Source organism: Protopterus annectens, chromosome 2.part2, assembly GCF_019279795.1.
Source record: "Protopterus annectens isolate FY-2018-M chromosome 2.part2, PAN1.0, whole genome shotgun sequence".
Taxonomy (NCBI): domain Eukaryota; kingdom Metazoa; phylum Chordata; order Ceratodontiformes; family Protopteridae; genus Protopterus; species Protopterus annectens.
This window is the reverse complement of record NC_056730.1, coordinates 73435614-73456713: the sequence shown is the minus strand read 5'-3', so window position 1 is coordinate 73456713 and position 21100 is coordinate 73435614. Positions and strand designations below refer to the sequence as shown.

General features: G+C 39.7%; 1 protein-coding gene across 3 annotated transcripts in view; it reads right to left on the bottom strand.

Annotated features, from left to right (window-relative positions):
- Positions 1 to 21100, bottom strand: part of ELOVL5 (ELOVL fatty acid elongase 5) — a 727972-nt gene that overhangs the window by 642300 nt on the left and 64572 nt on the right. Inside the window, exon 1 of one of the 3 annotated variants that reach the window (XM_044063756.1) lies at positions 7148 to 7283. The exons of the other annotated variants lie outside the window; for them this stretch is intronic. The gene's annotated coding sequence lies outside the window, so the exon portion shown is untranslated. Of the gene's footprint in view, positions 1 to 7147; positions 7284 to 21100 lie in introns of those variants that run through there. 3 annotated transcript variants of the gene reach the window in all.

Sequence of the window (21100 nt, the reverse complement as noted above, 5' to 3'; positions counted from 1 at the left end):
AGGATAAGTCCACCCCTTAGTAGGCCAATTTCTACTAAACTTGGAGGCTGCACCTGCAAAAATCCTTAACAGTTTGCATAGACTTAGCCTTGTCCTCCATTTTCTTTAAAACAGCTTCCACAGGCGAACCAAACAACACATCAGACTGTAAAGGAGCATCCAAAATCCTTGTCTTAACATGCTCAGCTAAGTTCTGATCTCTCAACCAGGCGTGCCTACGAAGAACAGAACCAGTGGCAGCCACCCTCGAGGAGGCCTGCACAGCATCAAAACCACACTGCAAGGAATGCTTTCCCACTTGTTCAGAAACATGAACTAAATCCTGCAACTCTTTACACTCAATACCTTCAGCCAGAGCATCCACCTTAGACTTCAATTGTGAAAGGAGATAATTCTGATATTTTAACATATGAAACTGACAATTCGGCTAAAGTGGAAGAAGTGTACACTTTCTTTCCCCATCTATCCAAAGCCCTTGCCTCTTTATCAGGAGGAACAGGATTTTTAACCACAGAAGCCTTCACACCTTTAGGCCCCTGAGAGACAGTTTCTGGGTCTGCCCTAGGACTCTTAAAAGATACTTATGGGCCAGGTACCCTATAGTACCTATCCGGTTTAACTGGGGCAGGAGGCAAAGAATCAGGATTTAGAGATGCCTCTGCAAAAACATCTTCTACCACATTCAGAACAGGAGGTATAGCTAAAGGCCTATGCTGGGGTAAAAACAAGAATTCTCTAAGCCTTTTCCTGGAATCAGAGAAATCTTGACCTTCCCATTTAAAATGCTCCCTCATGGAATGCAGAGTCTCTGAAAAAGAAAAATCCTCAGGAGGCGAAGCTGAAGGAGTAGAATCATCCACATCAGAATCAGAATAAGGAGGATACTCCTGCAAGTCTTCAGCCAAGACTCAGAAGCCTCCAACATTGCTCAAAACTCTCAAACTCAGGTTCCACCCTAGGCCTCTTATCAGGAGGGGGCATAGAACCTCTAATCATTGTAATCAAATCCTCTGCCATTTTTAGCATATGCTTCTTAGGCAAAGACCCTGAAACACTCGGAGAAACCCCCACTGAAGCTAAAGTAGGCCTGCCTCTAAAAGAAGCCTTAGAAACAGAAGGCGAGGCCTTAACCACCTTAGGAAGAGAGGGAAGAACAGCCACCTGAGAAGCCCCTTCAGCCTGGCCTACTTCCTCAGAGGACACATCCTGTAACAGTAAAGTTTCTCCCTGAGACTCCAAAGAAACTCCAGGCAGAACCTCCGGCTCCACTGAGCCTTCTAAAGAGCCGACGTCCGGTACTGTCGGTTCTTCCATTCTAGGCTTCCCTGCTTTGTCCTTGCGCTTTTTGGCTGAAGCGGGCGTCGGAGCATCCGACGGCATTTTATAATTACAACGCTTCCCAAACACTAACCTGGCACAGTCTAACCTTCTCTTAATAGTGCGTTTGTTAAATCTAGCACAAGAGCGGCATCCAACAACGTCGTGCTCAGGCCCTAAACAAGGTATACACAAAGTATGGTAATCCCTATGAGGTATCTGTTTCCCACAAGAAATACAGTTATTCACTTTTTCTGACATCTGGTTAAATACTGAGGCAAGAAAAAACCAAAATATTCCCAACGGGTACTTAGCCAACTTTGATTCGGTCTGAAACTCTGACTTCAGAAACTTTCAGAACGCCAACCTGCACTCGCAAAAACTGCTTCTGCATCGGACCATGCGGCAAAAAAGACTGAAGATATGGCGTCGGTCATGCGCATTAGTACCCTGATGTACTGACGTCAGTCTAATGCGCCGTGACCGACGTCAGCCATATACTTTGGTATTCGGGCCGACTGGACAGCGGACTACCCAATAGTTAGGACTGCAGCAATGTGGAATGAAGAACATCTTTAGTCCAAAGATTGTGCTGAAGTCTTGACAAGAGGGAAAGGTAGTTAACAGCCCTCAAAGCAAATGACACTGAGGCATAAGAGTACTTCCCTAGTTGGTCCAAAGCCAGAGATTCTCTGTTTGGAGGATGGACCAAGGAACTCTCCTTGGAGATTTTCCTTCTTTATGGTGGCCACGGCCACAATTGCATCCACGTCCAGACCCTTACTCCAGTGTGCCCAATCCTTGAGAGGAGCAAGAATTTTGTAAGGCTTCTTAGGATTAGGGTCCACCATGCTGGGTTCCTTCCACTCCCTCTGAGAAACTAGATTTAGGACTGAATCTGGAGGGAAAAACACCCAGGGAGTGGATGGGCCCACTCCAAAGGCCTCCAGAAATACTAATACCTCCAGAGAAGGAACTTCAGTGGTCCAGCTGCTGCACTGGTAACGAAGCTCCAAAAGACAGCCAATGGAGGCATCATCATGCAGTGACTAAGAGGACCCCTTTCCTTCCTTGATGTCAGTATCCTCAGTGAATGACTCCTCTGGGGAGTTCAGGTGCTTCTTTTTGCCCTGCCTCTTGCTTGAGACTTTCAGCTCCGGTGAAGTGGGAGCACAGGGGAACAGGCATGGACCCCAGCCACAAGGGGGGCATACTGAAGGCCAACCAGCATGATCTGCCCTGGAGCAGACTGATGACTGGTCACAGGCTCAGATGAGAAGGGGAAGGGAATACAGGCTGAAGAAGACCCATCCATCTCCTTAGAGAACATCCTCTCCATGATGAAGGCAGAAGCAGAAACTGGGCACCCCAAGCTGAAAGTCCCAGGATCTGAAGAGACCTGGAATAGGTCCAAACCAGGTGAGATCTGTACCCTGCCCAAACACTGAGACCAGAGACGAGCTGTAATGGGTCAACACCATAAGTGGGAGGGATGAACTCAAAGCGGGCATCATAAAACCCAACCCAAAAATACCAGTCCCAATGCCATGGCTCCAAGGTCCACTCTACTCCAACCAGCCGCACTCGACAAGACCAAGATGGGAGTCACAGACAAACAATGCCAGGCTGTCAGATCTGACCCTGTAGTCAAAAACATAGCCGAGCTCGAGGACCTTGGATCCAAACGGCCTGAGGGAAAAAACTAGGGCGATGGAGCTGAGGTCCCAGGAGGGATCCTAGACTTGAAGGAATAAGGCCTAATTGTATCCAAGCCTTCAAGAAGGATCTCATCAGCTGCTCCAAATCTGAAGCTTTGATACTGCCCACCAACCTCAATAACCAAGCTGATGAAGCCACTTGTGGGGGCTTGGAGGATTGCTTTAACTAACAGCATTTTTAAAAATATAGCACACTGAAATAGAAACATTATACTAACACTCTAGTACAAAAAGGAAAAGCCTGCCACTAACTATACAAGCTACAATTCTTAAATCTAACCTGTAAGCTAACTTACTACAGGCAGATCCTAAGGCCTAACAAAAAGAAAAAAAAAAAAGAAAAAGAACCAGACTGATTAATCTAGCAGACAAACCAAATTCCTAATCTGAAAAGAATAAAGTGTTCGACTGGTGTGTCATTTCTGAAATGTGGGTCATCTAACTACTAATGGATTAAAGTCAGAAGCTGATAAGCTACGTTACGTAAACAAGGAGATTCCTGACATCTGCAACGTGATTCTCTGGGATTGGTATAACATCTGTACAGTCTGACACCTCATTTGTCAGATATAACTTTACCTCTAAGAAAGCTACTTACGCAAGAAAACCTTTGCTCTACTGAAAATACTGGTAACTACTGCACCTATATTTAAATATATTTTGCTGCAATGCAGATGATGCCAAAAGCAAGACAGAAAGACCTGGAGGAAGGCAGGCCTCATGCTTATGTACCAGGAACTCTGACAGATGCACCAACCAGGTATGCATGGATGCAGAGAGAAATGCTGGTCATTATTCCTTGTCAGAAACTTTACAATTAGTAGGTATAGGAAACAGTAAAGTGGAAACAAATCATAAACCTTTGCAAAGTATCTTCAAAAATCGTGCATAAAACTTTTGCAAGACTGTAAATGATTATTCAGAAATTTGCATAAGTACAGTATGAATCTAGAAGGCTGATCCAGAGTGTTGACATTCTTAGTGCACCTTATGTAAAAGATCACAAGGAACATCAGGAAGTCTTATGGCATGTGGCAAATTCCAATGACTCTTGAAAAAGGTAAAAAAAAACCCCAAAGATCACTAACAGAAAAGATACAGAAATGCAGCTGTTAAGGCCATACTGTCAAGATGGCCAGATAATCCTATACATCGCTATAAACTGAGTCAGCCATTTTAAAAGGAACTGTTATTATTCAAAGTCGCTCCTTTAAAGATGATAACGGCATAATAGCATTGCAACTATGAAATTAGATGCTTTTGAAAGTTCATGAGTGTTGGGTAGGAAGTACAAAGACAGAACTGGAACTGATCTGGCCTAAGATCAAATCACAAATCGAATGGTACAAAATATGTTTGCTGTATGCATGCACAAAAATCAAAACCATAGAAGAAGCTGAAAAATTATGAAATTTCATTTTTTCCTGGCAAAAAGTAGGAATGAACTTATTATAGAATTTTTATATTGTGCTCTAGTGACTCCTACAAACAACCTGGAGGCAGCAAGAGAAGTGATCTAAATAATCTACTGGCTTCTATTCTATACTTTGGAGCAACAGCCTAAATATTTACGGGGTATATAAAAATAAGTGTTTTGACACAGTTAAGTTACTGCCTCATGTTCTTATGCAATGTGAAATATTTGCACTGCTTGATTAATGTGAATAAAGTTATTTAAAATGTTGAGAAAATAAATATGCAAATCCACATTTTTCTGCTGGATAATAGCCTCACTTTGTCTTTCAGCACTGTTTTACAGAAGCTATGGGACTGAACCCTGCTTGTGTTTAGTCTCTTATGAATGAGCTCACTCAAGGGCAAACTACTGCTGCTGTCGTCTTTGATCCCTCAAAGACCTTTGATGAAGTAAATCAGAACATCTTCGTTATTGTATCCCAACATGCTTCTTACAGCATGCTGCTAGAGGCTGTGTGGAAGTAGTGTAACAGCGAGTTACACCAAGAGAGAGAATAGCGTGTCTCTTAGGTAAAGTGGGAGGCACTCGCACTATAAGCAGGAGACTGTACACCAAGGTAAATTTTGGGGGTTCAATTTAGACTTTCAGGGATAGTTGTAAGGTTAAAGTCAGAGTCTGAGCGTTAGGTTCAGAGTTTTAGGGTGAGGTAGGGACATTAAGACTATTGTAAGGGTTTTAGCATTAGGGATGTGGCTTTGGGATTAGGGCCAGAGTTTTAGGTTGCAGTAATGGAGGGTTATATATGTCACCAGCTTGCCAAGTTGCAAGAAGCAGACTATCAAACGTCATTCAAGTAAGTTGCATCACTGAATCTTCAAAGCCCTGCACTGACCAGAACTTGGGGATTTAACCAGCATCTAATTACTATACATCTGAAAAAGGTTGATATTGCCTAATGCTCTTGATAAATACACAGCTATTGATCAGTTACTTAACTGATGCACAATTGCACATCTCACAGTCTTCAGTCTGCTGAACTACATTTACTATTAAGCATTACAATAGTCGCTATAGGGCATGGTGGTGGATTGGACACTCTAAACTGGCCATAGGTGTTAGTGTGTGGTGTGGATGAACTACAGTGGCATGGCTAGCCAGCTGGTGGTGTAAACCTTGGCTGAAGTGCTATCCCCAACCCCATCTGCAAAAATGGGAAAAGGGGGTGGTGGATGGATGGAATGGTCGCTAAGGCAACATTACTTTCTGCTAAAGTAGTTAAGTGACTGGTATTTGTACCAGGTTAGCTCTTTGCATTACATGTCCTCTACACATGTTGTTGTTTTTCTTTCGGCTCTTCCCGGTTAGGGGTCGCCACAGCGGAACTCCAGTCCGCTAATGATTGGCAGTAGATTTTTACGGTGCCAAGGTGCCAGCTCGACACCCAACCTTCAACTAAGGTACGCCCATTCATGCACGTCTTTCGAACGCTACCTGACCGCGGGGAGGACATGCAGACTCCACACAGAAGGCGCTTCAGCCAGGAATCGAATGGGAGAACCTTTTGCTGTGAGGTGACAACGCTACCGCTGCACCACTGCGGCTTAAATAACACTCCTAGTCCAGCTATACACACCTTGGACCTTACACAAACACCTCAAACATGAGTTTATAAATCATTTCTTAGACACTGGTTAATAATCACTACATTTCATCAGAACTTTTAATCCTAGAACTGTGGACCATTACGGGAAGTGGAGAACATCTGGCAAACTTTGTTAACATTGCTGTATATATTTAAATGTGTAGCTTTTCTGTCAATACAAGTCTACCAGTCAAAGCATTTACATAAAAATGCCTACTTTAATAATCTCATCATATTTTCAAAAAATATGTGTAATATACAAGTGCAAACAGCTGTTAACTGACTTTATAATTCAGTTAACTGCATGTATATAAAATATGTAACAAGTTGCAGGCACATTTGTAATGCTTAATGTGCTCTTGACTCAAAACATTTTAAACATGTACCAGGGACGTCGGGAGGCATACTCACTGCACGCACTTCAGTACAGTGTTTGTGTGGAGGGGGTAGCACAAGCCAGGCACTAGGATCCAGTGGAAAAGTTAAATAAGCATCTTGTCCTTTACGGAAAGCCATGTAAACTTATTTCCCACTCTTGTGCGCAATTTAACATATCTGTTAGCCTAGTAATCTCATATGAATAGTAAGGGCAAATTGAGTGGGACAGAACCTTCCGGAAATTATACAAGATGTTCTAGGGCCATTCTGTGACTTTCATGCTACATAGATGAGTAGATTCTCTGTTCTGCATTGCTACACTAAATTAAGGAGTTTTCAGATGGATTTATTTTATGTTAAAGGGACTATGACTTGACATGCTATGCATGTACCTATTTAGGAGGTTCACAGTTGGTATCTGAATTATATGTGGTTATTAGGCTATAGGAGAATATTCAGTCAGGCAAAAGATTTGTATGCTAAGGGACGGCAAGAGTTCCGCCGTAATGAACACGCTGTTATAAATTAGTAGTACCATTAATTACCAAACAACTTAGAGCTTAACAATGTTCACTGGCTGAGTGCACCATATAAGTGGACTTGTGATTAACAAATTGTATATACAAGTACAGATTCTAATGATTAAATATTGCTCTCACCTTTAGAAAAACATACCTATTGTAGTTTCAGTCTTTTTGTAGGTTTTCCTAATTTCGGGAGAGGAAAGCAGCTGTTGGGCTTCCAACTGATTGTAGTTTTTCACAGGTTGGTTAAAAGTCAGGTAGTTGGCAAAGGATCTCAGGGGTTTCACTTTTTACACATGCATCCTATAAGCATGACCAAAAAAGTAACTGGACAGTTTAAGGCCTAGACACTGTTTTAGCAATAAATAGTATTTGTGCTAATAATGAACTGACTTATTTCTTTAAAAGTGTTTGCAAAATGCAGTTTTCATTATGTTTTATCTAGCCACACATTTAATAAAATACTGGTGTGTGTGTGTGTCTGTGTGTGTGTGTGTGTGTGTGTGTGTGTGTGTGTGTGTGTGTGTGTGTGTGTGTGTGTGTGTGTGTGTACCCGTGTGTCTGCCTGCTCATTTGTTAAGGGACACTATTTGTCCCATTTCTGTTGTAGTGCGTCCTATCAAAAAGAGAAGCATTTATGCTTAATGTTTTTGCTTTACAGACCAGAAATCTAGGGATTATACATTGTCTGTGTAGAACTTGCGTGTTTTTCCCATGCCTCTATGGATTTTTATTTATTAACTGTTCATGTGATTAACTTTTTTGTGTGTATTCCAGTTTTCTCCTGTAATACAGTGGTTAAAGTAGTGACAGAAAAATATGTATTAAATTTAATGTTAACCCTTTTGGCTCAGTCACAGCTGAAAAGTGTCTGCAGTAGAACAGTTTGCTTTCCCAATTAACAAATTAATTAATTAAAAAGGTTGAATAGTACCAGTGGTGTAAACGTTTTGATAAGGACCCAAATTAAAGCTAAGAGTTAAACTACAGATTTAGTTGTAAACTTCAGTCTGTAACTCCTTTTATGGGTCTAAAGTAATGATTTAATATGTAAGAGTTGTAAATATTTACTGAACTTGAAAGCTACCTCCTTACTTCAAAATACATGTGGTAAGCAGAATGCAAATACATATGTAATGCAAATACATATGTACAGCACAGAACATCCTCACTACACTAGCATTTGCACCGGTAAAGCAAAAAATGCCTTAAGTCTCCCAGGCATCATATATAGTAGATTAAAGAAAATATATATAAATATAAGATTAAATGTATGGTACCCAGATCCAAGGAAATTATATTCCCTCTACTCAGCCCTCTTTAGACCAATAAATCGAGTACAATCCACCATTTGGCATGTACTTGACTAGACACTTACAACATCTGGAACAACCTCAGAAGTCCTTTACAAAGAAAGTACTGGGTGTAAACATGCCCTATATGGATAGACTAAAAGCCCTATCCCTTTACTCTGTCGCCTATACACTATTAAGGGGGTGACCTATGCCTGACCTATAAGGCACTTACAATCCAGCCCTAATGGAGCTGCTCACATCCACAAGTCAAACAACATGAGGGTCACCTTATCTAGGGATCTAAACTTAGTCAGCAACTCAAATAAAGCATGCTGGAGAGACAGATCTGTGTCTCCGAGATTGGCCCTTCTTTGGAACAGGCTTCCTATTTACATTAAGCAGAGCTCTTCCCTGGCCCTTTTCAAAACACAGTTTTGATCAATGGATGGGGAAATCACAAATTCACACCTGAGGTAGTGCTTAATTCCCTTATGGACAGAGGCAGTCTGTAAGATACTCAAGGCATAGGCACAAGCGCACGCCATCCTCTTGCCCCTAGGGGCCATATTATTGGTAGAATGAAGTTATACTGGCTAGGCTTATAAGGTCTGTTAAGCCATTAGCATAGTAATCTCCTATGAACCTTTGGACCTATTTAAAATCTATCCCTATCACACCGCTGAACTGTCCAGATTTTGCCTCATATTTTTGTTCCATTTCTCCTAAAATTTGTGGTTTTGCAAATTACTGGCTAACCATTGAGGAGTGAAGTAAGAAAATAACGGCAGACATTTGAGTTTTAAACTCCATATCCTTCAGAAAATTTGTAATTATATCAACTTTCTAAGTCTCCAAGGGCAATATTTAAAAAGTTTCCCTATTTTTGGGTCTGTTACCCATTACTACTGTCTTTGTCCAGGTTTCTTGCTTGAACTGGTTGAGAGGCATGATCCCTATTTAGGGCTATTGTACTGCCATTATTTCAAGCTTTGTCCAGACTTCTTGCACTAAGAGATTGAGACATATGCATGCCTCTCAACTGTCCAGATTTTGTAAAATGTCTTGATTTTTGCCTCATATTTTTGGCCTGTTCCTCAATATTTGTGGTTTTCTGGCAAATCACTGAAGATTGAAAGAACTAAATGTCATGCATTTAAGGTTTAGACTTAATTTCCTTTAGAAAATGCATGCTAAGACAAATGCTGTTATTCTAGCAACTTTCTAAGTCTGTAAGAGCAAGATTTAAAATCTGTCCCTATTTTGGGGCCTTTGTCCCCCCCATTATTTTATGTTTTGTCCAGATTTCTTATGTAAGAGGTGAGAAGTATGGTGTGTAATGCTCTAGTTAAGGAGGAAGAGGGCAGGTTAGTCAATTAACTTGATCAGGCTTGATCCTGTAACTTGGTTACAGGAAGAGCCTTGATCCTCTAAACCAACTACCAGACTACCGACGGAAATGTGAGTTTGAGCTTCAGTACATTTTCAGGGAATCGAGTTCCAGTGCATTTTCAAGGGAACGAGTTTCATTTCATTTTCGTAGAACTGTGAGTTTCAAAGGAAGATAATTTACTGTTGCTTATGCTAAGTCTGTTTCAATGTGCAGCTGTTTTGTTTATCAAATGGAGGTCACGGTTTGTGCTGTAGAATTTGAAAGCAGTGTTAGCAGCATAATTGCCTTTGGTGCAGAAGGCTGTGGAGTCTACTCCCACACCATGTAGATGGAGTGCTGATACTGCAGTGTCATTCTGATTTCTGATTTGGTGCATTTCAAAAAGGATAAGAGTTCTGCACCCCTGAGTGTGTCCTCCTTTGTATGAGATAGCTAGTAACTATGAACTTGTCACTTTGTTAGTCATTCCATATGGCAATATTACCACCTTAACATTTTTTAATGTTACAAAGGCAATTCTTCAAGGAGGACACTGTTCGTTATGTTAAGGGAGAATGGGGTAATAAATATCCCCCATTATTGGGAATTGGTCCTATTGTTAAGGTGAGTGACAGTGACAAAAATGGAATTAATCAATGTGTGTGTCTTGACTTATTCACCTTATGTTAAATACATTAAAAATATAATTTATGGTCATTGGAACATAATTAATGTTGATGAGGATTTAGTTGAGACATTGGGAAAGAAACCGAGTTTTGTCTATAAAACTGGGGCGAATATTAAGGGTTTATTGGAGATGAGAACAAAAAGTAAACCGAAATTTGGAGGCACAAAGAAATGTGGGCGTTGTAAACAATGTCCTAACATTTCTGAGGAAACAGGTGTGAGATTAGGGGACCTGAATGAAACTTATATTAAATGCAGAGCAGGAAATTGTAATACCAAATTTGCAGTTTATATTGCTAAGTGTGTGGCGGCATGCTCTGCATATTACATCGGGAAAACAGAGAGGCACCTGAAAACACGTATATATGAACATTGTTACAAGATAAAGGTTAAAGACACAAAAAATGCCCTTTATAGACACATCTCTTCTTATGGGGAAACACATTGGTTTCAATTTTCCATTATAGACACTGTGGATATTACACCATTTTGTGGGAATTGGAAAGCCTTATTAGCTATGAAGGAAACCAAATGACAGATTTTGACTGATGCCACGCGATTTCCTGGTATTAACGACTTTATTAGCATCAAGCCTTTTTTTTAATAATTATATATACATACATACATATATACATTTTTTGGATATACTTAGGAATGGGAATTAATTATTTTTTATTAAATATAGGTAGACACAATGTTTTATGTGCTTACAGTTTTATTTAAAAATTCTTATATTTTCATGTTCTTATATGTAGTTTTATGTTTTATGAGCTTAGTATGAATGAATATGAAGGGTATGTCTCTTTAAATGAACATTGTTTTTTTTGGCGCCAAAAAGGTTTTTTAAATGTGTTTGATTGAGTTGTTTGGAGTTCTGAAGAAGTCTGTTAAAACAGATGAAAGCGCTTAACCATAAATAATTGTTTCAATAAACGTTTTTTATCCCCTGGCCGAGCTGTGGATTCTTTTGGACTAAACGTGAGCTTTTTGGTTTTATCGTTGTTTAGCAAATGGCTATCAGTACATGTGCTATTTTATTCCAATATCTGTAATCATTATAAAAGTAAATAAGAAAGCAGGTTCCTTGTGTCATTATTTAAAATCTCCATAATTCTTTCCATGGCTTTACATACAATACTGGTTAGATTTATGATCTGTAGTTATCCAGGTCAGTAGAAGGCCAAACCTTGTGTTGAGGATTAACTGTTGCAGTCCTCCATTCACTAAGCATGAAACCACTTTGGAGGCTAATGTTGAACAGTGATTTTAGTACATTTGACAGCTCATATTTCATGCTATCCAAGAGGTATCCCAGGATATTATCAGGGCCCATTGAGGTAGTATTACTTGTTTTGGAGAGTGCATTGAAGACTTGTTTGCTAGTGATAGCTAGAAGAGTTATGGTCATGGGTGTCTCCTGAGAGTTATTGAGGGGAAGAAGGGGTGAAATTGGGATTAAATTTATCAGCCAACAGGTTTGTTGTATCCTCAGATTCATTTTAGGTGGTTCCATTTACAATTTGTTCAGCACACTAATGTGTTACCTTTAAGGTTGCGGACAAAGCTGATGACATTGTGGTTATCTTTTGCCTTCGAGGATATTTCTGCTTCAAATTTGGCTTTGGTGGGCTTGATAAGATTTCGGAGTTGTTTATTTAGTCTGAATGGTTTCTCACCTTGCTGGGTATTGCATTTCCTAGTTTTGGCCATGGTTTTCCTCCTTTAGTAATACTTGTTGATATCGGGATTCCACCAAGGTGGCTTGTTATTTGAGTTAGTTCTCTGCTCATTCCTTTTGGTACAGCTACCTCAGTGCAGTTTACATGATAGTACAGAGTTTCTGTAAATAATTCCACACTGGTAGCAGAGTTTAAATGGTTTGGGGGGATGGAAATTTTTACCATGGTATAAGTCATTAGTAGGGGCTTTTTTTTTTGGAATAATTCTTAAATGTTTTTGGGTTAGATGGCATCTACTTCTGACAAGTGTTTGGAAGGGTACATACCAGAAGGGGCATTATATTGTAACTTTTGGATGGCACATTGGTGCAGCGGTAGCATTGTCACCTCACAGCAAGAGGCTCTCTGGTTCGATTCTTGGCAGGAGTGCCTTCTGTGCAGAGTCTGCATGTCCTCCCTGTGTCCCCAGGCCTCTTCTGAAAAGTGTCTTCGTTCCAAGTCAGACTTTCCCGGTTAACAAATGTTAAATAAATATACTCCGTGATTGGCCTAATGAGTGCCTAGTAGAGGGAAACAATTATATGTCTGAATCTGAATGATATACCTTTAGACATAAGCTGTACAATGAAAAAGGATTTCCTTACAATAGTGAATATGTGGTGATCAAGGGACAGTTCATTGTTGAACTAGGTTCCCAGATGAGACTGATTCGGCTTATGTGTATATAACTGCCTGGGCCCATTGAAGTCCCACCATCATGCAAAGGAATATCTGTCGCAGTCTTTCATTCATCCAGCACAAAACCTATTTTGTGACTGGTACTGAACAGCATTTGTAGAGGGTTTGATCATCGACATATCAGGTTCAAACAGGCAGGCAGCCTAGTATGTTATTCAGTCCCAACAGACATTATGTTCTTGGCCTTGGGTAGTAACTTCAGAAATTGTTCAGAAATTTGAGGGGGTTATAGATGCAGGTATTTGATGTGAGAATATTGGAAGATTGAGGGGGGGGGTGAAGTTCAGTTTGAATTAGTTGGGCAGTGGATTGGCTATATTCTCTGGTCCAAGTATGTGATATCCTTTGTTATAAACTCATTGTAGTGCCAGTCATGGTTTCAAATTTCTAGTACAGTTAAAAAAATAATTTGTGGTTATCTTTCACCTGGATTTATATTTTTACTTCATATTATGCTTTGGTTGATTTAATCACAGTCCTGAGTTCCTTGTTTAGTTTAGCAAGAATGTTTCGGCTTTATGAGAGTTGCATTTATTTTTGCATGCAATGAGTATTTTTTCTTTTATTATGCTACCCATGGGGCTTTATGTTTGAATTTAGTGTTGTATTTATTTCTGGGGAGGGGTGTCTATGCAGCTATTTAAATATGCACAGAGCTTAGGTCTGTACAGTGGAAGTTTGAAACAGGCTTAGTAGAGGGACCCCCATTCCCCAACTAATGCCCTTTACCCAGCATAGTAAAAAACCAGCACTACTCATACATGCACACAAGACTTACACTAGCTTACAAGGGAGCTGAGAATGGTGTGGTAATTATTTTTTTTAACATTTTTCACAATCAAACTTGAGTGTCTTCATTTGTTGTTTCAACATGTAACAGCACAGAGCTATACAGAAAGTAACTTTGTTTTTATTTTGTGGGAGGGTAAGGAGGCAGCTTGCATTTGCAGATACGCTTTTTGTCTTTACAAACTGTTGTCTTCTCAGCATATTGGGTGGCATCATGTCAGCTTTGAACACTGAGATTTGGGCAAAACTTATTCCTTTGTTCAATTTCTTTTCATTTTTTTCCAATAAGTGTGTTCGGACTATCACTGGATTATAAGATTAGAAAACAAAACTCCAAATAAAGTGCCTTAGAGCATGTACATTGGTTCTGGGGCCTAGAGTAATTTTCCTGCTTTAACCAATTTCCTTTCAGCAAAAGCTTGAGATTCACAGGCAGGGTAGTTAGGATGTAACTTTCAACAGCTTTAGTTTTTGCTTGACTGACTCCCATGGGTACACATCTTCATTTATTGTCAGTGGCAATATGACTAAGCCCAGCTAAAATGTATTTGTTGTTGGGAATGTAAGGTTTACTATTCCAAAAGGCTTAGTGTGAGTGTAGGCTGTAGGAGTGAACAGCCATTGCCAGGTGACCCATGTGGGTGGAAGGGAGGTAGTTGTGGCTCATAGCTTAGGTGTTACCTAGGGAGAGCTCTATATGCTGTACCTACAGATCACAACACTGTGGAGCATGTGTTGCCTACAGCCTGCCAGTCCTTTAGTCGGCAGCACTACTGAAGCTCTAATGAGCCACTACAGGGGTTCGGAGTTGCAAGAGGAAGAAGAGTAATCTTGGGGGGTGCAAACTGAATGATCTACCCTAGTGTAAACAAAAAGGTATTTTGTTTTTTGACTTAAGGAAGATGCACTTTTGGAATGAATGTTCATGCTGCTTCATCATGTAAGTAATGACGACCCTGACATATACTTTCCAGTGATTTCCGAGAACAGCAATATGAAGGGGGCGTGGCATATACTTGCCAGTGATCTGTTCAGAGATCAGCAAAATTAAGGGTGTGTGGCTTGATCAGCAGTGTTACGTGGGTGTGGCTTGTAAAGGGGGCAGCAGTCTGGGAGCTGCGAGTACAAATTTGAAAATCCCAGCTACACCCCTGACATGTACCATTCTAGGGTTACTAAAATCGGTGCCTGGACTAGTCTACCAAGTTAAAAAAAATACATGAATGAATGAATAAATAAATTATTGTTCTACCCATAGCCACTTTCTGTAACCAATATTACCAGTTTCTGATGCACTGTAATAGTCTCTCTTCATAAAGACTACCAGATGCTTTGCATTTGTTGTATATACATTTATAGTAAGCAACAGTACTTAATATCACAAGTGAGTCTAGTTTTGCCTCTTCCACATACTGCTTCACATTTTACATTTTAATATTGTATTACAGCATGCAATACTCTGTATCCAGTAACTGTATATATTACATACTTACAGACACATATATACTAACATCACCAGCACAATGAGATGCATTCAGGCAAATAAAGGCAACTGAACTTGCCACCATTATCAAACTAGTATTAAGTTAAAGGATGAAATCCATGAAAACAAAAAAAAAACTCAAACCTACTCTGCAGCCACAAATTCTCATTTAAATAGTGTCTTCCTCTAATAGGGCTGTTAGTAAAATGCATCTGGATAACACTAAATTGCAGGGACAGAGCCCCTACAGAAGTGGTAAATTGTTAGCATAACTTTTGCACAGCAGTGTGTGTATGTATACTAATGAGCATTTGTATAATACAGGATATTTCATGCAGCTCTGACAAACATCTTTAGCAAAATCACACTAACTTTTCCCAGTTGTACTTTAGAACAAACGTATTTAAAAGGGTAAATTATATATATATTTAAAGTTCATTGTGCAGTAATATATCCTTACCATCAGTTGGGCAGTGATTTACCTACTCCTGGTGAATTTTACTCACCTTAATGGGTAAACCACACTGGTCTTGGGTAAATCTATCATCTCCGACTGGATGATGATCAGTATAAACTGGAAATATCTTACGTTAAGAGAAAGTCTGAAGAAGCCAATCCAGATTGCCCGCCACATTACCTTTACTGAAATGTTTCAAATCCCATTTAAATCATCTAGTGATTTTTTTCTACAAGTTTCCTTTATTCCCTATAGCTTTCAATAAAATAATGCCATAGTCCATTCACCCTTGAACTGAATATAGTTTTCTTTTTCAAGGTTTTAAAAGAAAGGGCGGTCTTCCCCCATTTACATTTCTGACATTTAAAGTTTCAAAGTTCTGAATTGGTACTCAGAAGTCTTCTGTAAATCCAAGACTATAGTTTAATAGTCCTGGTTTGTTCTGTTTATGGATACCCTTAAACTACTGTTTTCAGACTGTCTGCATTTATTTATGTGCCACTTACTACATTGAATTAATATGAATGCACAACTCTCAACCTCTTAGCAAAAATCAGGACAAAGACAAAAATAATGGGGGGGGGGGGACAAAAGTCCAAAAATATGAACACATTTTAATATGGTTCTTATAAACTTATGTTTCTATAATAAAAAGTTTTGCATTAAAATGCATTTTTCTGAAGGATATGAAGTCTGAAACTCAAATATCTGCATTATCTAGTGAAGTCAATCCTCACTGATTTGCCATAGAACCATAAATTTTATGAGGAACAGATCAAATATATGAGGCAAAAATCTTGACAGCACAGAGGCATGTAGGAATAAGATGTACTCCTACTTAATTCCCAACTATTATACCATGTCCCCCCCAAAACGTGCACGCTGATTGGCCAGCATGCCAGTTGTAAATCGAGTTATACTAATGGAAAAAGGTCCGGTCGCCCGGACTTTTTTCCATTAGTATAACTCGTTTTATTTAAACACTGTCTCGCTATGTTAAATGGGTTTAACATAGCAAGACAGCTTTAATAATACAATTTGAAGTCAATATACAATTTTTGCTTACAAAAAAACACAGATGTACTGCTTTGTTACCTTTAACAATACAATGAACTCATTTAGTTAGAGTTTAACTAAGAATTAAAGCAACATTTGAGAAAGCAAGATCTCCGTTGCTTTTTTTTAGTGTCTCGCTATGTTAAATGAGTTTAACATAGCGAGACAGTTTTAAAATAAGCAACGGACATCCCCGTTAACTGTGTAGAAATTTACACATACTATCTCATGAAGGTGTACAAAAACACTACCACCACCAAAAAGTCCTTTAAACTAAGTGTGAGGCTTTTGGTTTCTTCACCCACTTCTCAGGGAAAGTATGTTTAATTACAACATCTTAGCACCTAAGACTAACCTTACCTCAGAGTCCCTCCAGCAAGGATGCAACCACATTATTGAATCTTTAACCCTCCTTTTTCTTTTAGAGTATTAAACATGGTTCAAATTGCACACATACTTGTGCGATGCTTTGGACTTGATAAACACTCATTGTTTTCACTCTAACAAAAAAAAATGTTGGCATTTTGTCAGCACCCAGAAAATGAAAGCAAATTCAGTCAAGCAGAACAGCACAAAAAGACCATGAAAAGGTGCAATTTACCCTGAGATTTAACTATCTCACAATAATAAATACTTAAGGGGCTGCAGGTGTGCAATCCCCTACATGGGTAAGTGGAAAATTTTGTCCCACGTATAAACATTTTTTAATCTTGCCTCAATCCCTTTGTATAGCTCAACTGAATGGATTTTGTTACCATATTTCTCACAAACCATTTTGTCCCTTTTCACAGGGAAGAAAATATTGACCAGCTTTGTATTTCCTCATCTAGTTCTTAAAAATGAGTCTCATGTGTATGGCTCAGTCATCAAAATTTGGAATCACCTAAACACAAAACAGTACAGCCAGCCAACTCTTGTTGATCTAATCCGGTAATCAGTTACTTCAGCTGTGTGGCCAATGAGGTGTGAAACCGTGGTTGTGACTCAGCTTTGCTAAAATTTATTAAAATACTTGAGAAGCCAAAACAAGGACTTGCGGGTTCTTAATTAACCTGGCTTTTAACGCATTTTAGCTGCTTAACATATTCAGTATTAAGACTGTACCTAAAGGCAATGATCACAAGCCATCACCACAGTGATGGCATTTTCAGAATTCATTTTTTGCCTGTCTTTTGTTTTTCCCATCCTCTTCACCAAATGTTGATTTGTCTGCCTTGTGGCCGTTTTTCTTCCAGTTTTTATAGTTTCCACAGTGTTAGCAACCTGTGAAACAAACTTCCTCTGCAAGCTAAACACAGTGACACCCTAGCATCCTTCAAATTACACCCAGATGACTGGAGGGCACCCATAAATGTACTCTGGACATACCTGTTCTGTCCTTCCTTGACAAGGGGGGTACAGTATGAGGGCGAGTGGTGGCAAAGTGTAAAAGGTCCTGTAACTCAATTAAGTTGCATTTCCCATGATTCTAGGATTCCTAGATTCTATATGTATCAGCTATACTTTTTCCTCAAGGTTCTGTTCATGGATGGCAATGACCAACCACAGTATGAAATAATGAGTCTGAGTTCAATGAAACCAAATAATAAAGCTGATAGGTCAGCAAAATCAAGTCAGGGTGCCCTGGCTCTGCGGCCCAGGCTGATGCAGCCCTGAATACAACGTTCAGTTAGTGATTTGACTGCTAGAATTGCCAAGTGGGAAGAATGGGACCTTGGAATGATTGACTGGAATGGTTGCAATCAGCTGACCACAGCCATCAAGTAAGTGGAGGCTTGTGAGATGCTGAAAAGGCCAAGAACAGAGAAACAGGCATGCTTCTCAAACTGGTGATGACGCTCATGATACTGGGTGGTAGTGCACACATGGATGTGGAGGCCGAGAGGCTCTCTGCTGAGCTCCAGCTCACTTCAGCCACCAAAGGCAAGGTTATGGCCCAACTAGCAACATATGCCAGCATGTCAACAAGGGCATAAACAATCTCCACGGCTGCCTGCACAATAGCGTCACACGTTAGCTCTCATACTGAAGACTTCCCAGTAGTTGAGGAATGAATAGGTTCAAGATCCACAGCAGGAGGTTTAACAGTTGACAGGCACAGGGGGCATAAAAGACCTACAACAATAAAAATCAAAACAGGCCAATTATATTACAGAGGGGTGATGATTTTCAGAGAAGCAAGAGTTTGATCTCTGCTCTTTGACTGTCTGACCTTGAAGTTGATATATTTAAACAAGAAGGAATGTGGAGGACAAAACCCTATGTCTATGTTAACTGTGAACCATCTCTTAGTAATGTTATACCTCCGATTTCAACAAGTGACCATTTCAGAGAGTTCATGTCAGTCTATTCAGAATCATCAGATATTTCTCTGGTACTTTATAGCTGACCTCCTTGTATTAGCCTACTAATAATCTAAAGCTTTAAATACTTTTTAACCTCTACAAGTGCCTTTCCCCAGTGATTCTGCACATGCGTATAACATTACTTGCACGTTTTTCAAAGTTTATCTATTAAATAATTCATCCTTTAGTTGTTTTAACCTAAAGCTGGGTTTTATCGCTCAGAATTTGGCAAGTTCATTGAATTTGACAGTTTGACAAAACATGGATTTGCAAAAGTGAATTGCATCACAAATGCAATGACATTTACATTTTCAAATCTACTACTGTTATTCTTCTGACAGTAGAGGACAATAACTTTTCTCCTCTTAGAGTCACAGACTTTGTCAGCAGATATATTAAATGGTTATGTCAGGAAACAGTTCGCAACAGCACATCTGTTCAGTAAAGAAAAGGATTCAATCTTCCCCAATTTCTTCCAAACAGGTATTTCAAAGACAGATTCCAGTCAACATGAAGCATGAAGATCAAAAAATAACAGACAACCTGTAGTTACTCACAGGATCAGGGGTTAGAAACTGACAGAGACATAGATGGCCTTGAATCTACACCTAGTTAGATGCCCTTCAAACCTTCACCATTTTCTGAAATGCCAACTTCCATACCTCTGTACAGATTTTCGCAGAATGTCCAGATTTTTGCCTCATATTTTTGGTACATTTTTCATAAAATTGTGGTTTATTAACAAATCATTGGCAAATTATTGATGATTTAAGTGAGAAAATGACAGACATTTGAGTTTCCGACTTCATAACCTTCAGAAAATTCATGTTAATAAAAAACCTGTTATTCTATCTACTTTCTAAGCTTCTAACAGCAATATTTAAAACTTGTCCCTACGTTGGGGCCTTTGTTCCCCATTTTTTATGGCTTTGTCCAGATTTCTTGCTCTAAGAGTTTGACAGGTATGCGGCCGAGTCCCAAGTCCCTAGCACTTAGTATGTTAGGCTAGTGAATGAAATAAATCTGTCTTCAGATTTCAGAGTTCAACAGCTTGGCAAGTCAAACAAATGAGCAGCATATCAGTTTGTGGACTTGCAATACAAATGAGAACCACCACAGGAGGTCCTTGCAACTCCTTCAGTTGGAGTCATAGCACAGTGGGTAAGGCGATGGACTAGAATTCCAATGGGATCTTCCCACACAGGTTAGAATCCTGGTGATTAAAGCATTTATCCTGGAAGTCACTGCAAAAGATTTAGGCTAAGAGCAGTTAATCTGCTTTGTGCAGTCCAGAGTTTGATTCCATCAGTTGCTAATTGCCTACGGTGCAACTCTGAGCTAGTCATTTACAAAGGCTGTGATCTGGGGTAATTGCAGAACTTTGCTAATCTCTTCAGTGGTCTCTGACCATATGTCGAATAACTATCTATGAACCTAATAACTGTTCTGCGAAGGCCTGTTCCTGTATCACAAAAAAAGTGCAGACTCTGAACTATACACAATGCTGTCTAAGGGGTAGGGAGATGACAGATATCCTCTGAAGTCTGGGAAGCACTGCCAAGCGATCACCAGGCTTGTCAAATCCTAAAGTTCCCAAGGTTAATGGCATATTTTTGTTTTCAAAGAATGGAGTCATTAAAATGCCTTTAGAGTATGAAGGCTCTATGTAGCAGTTCAAGTTTATGGATTTATTATGATAGGAAGTTCCTGGGTAAAAACTTTATAGTTTAACAGGTCCCTCTAACAGACTAAGAGTCAAAACCTCCAATGTATGTTTTGCTAACTTTAGACCAAGGCTTATCTGCTTCTTTTTCTTTCGGCTGCTCCCATTAGGGGTCGCCAGAGCGGATAATATGTTTCCATTTCTTCCTGTCCTCTGCATCTTGCTCTGTCACACCAATCACCTGGATGACCTCTCTCACCACATCCATAAATCTTATCTTAGGCCTTCCTCTTTTCCTTTTACCTGGTAGCTTCATCCTTAGCATCATTTTCCCAATATACTCAGCATCCCTCCTCAGCACATGTCCAAACCAACGTAATATTGCCTCTCTGGCTTTGTCTCCAAACTGTCCAACCTGAGCTGACCTTCTAATATACTCATTTCTAATCCTGTCCATCTTTGTAAAACCCAGTGCACATCTTAACATCTTTAACTCTGCCACCTCCAGCTCTGACTCCTGTCTTTTTCATCTGTGCCACCATC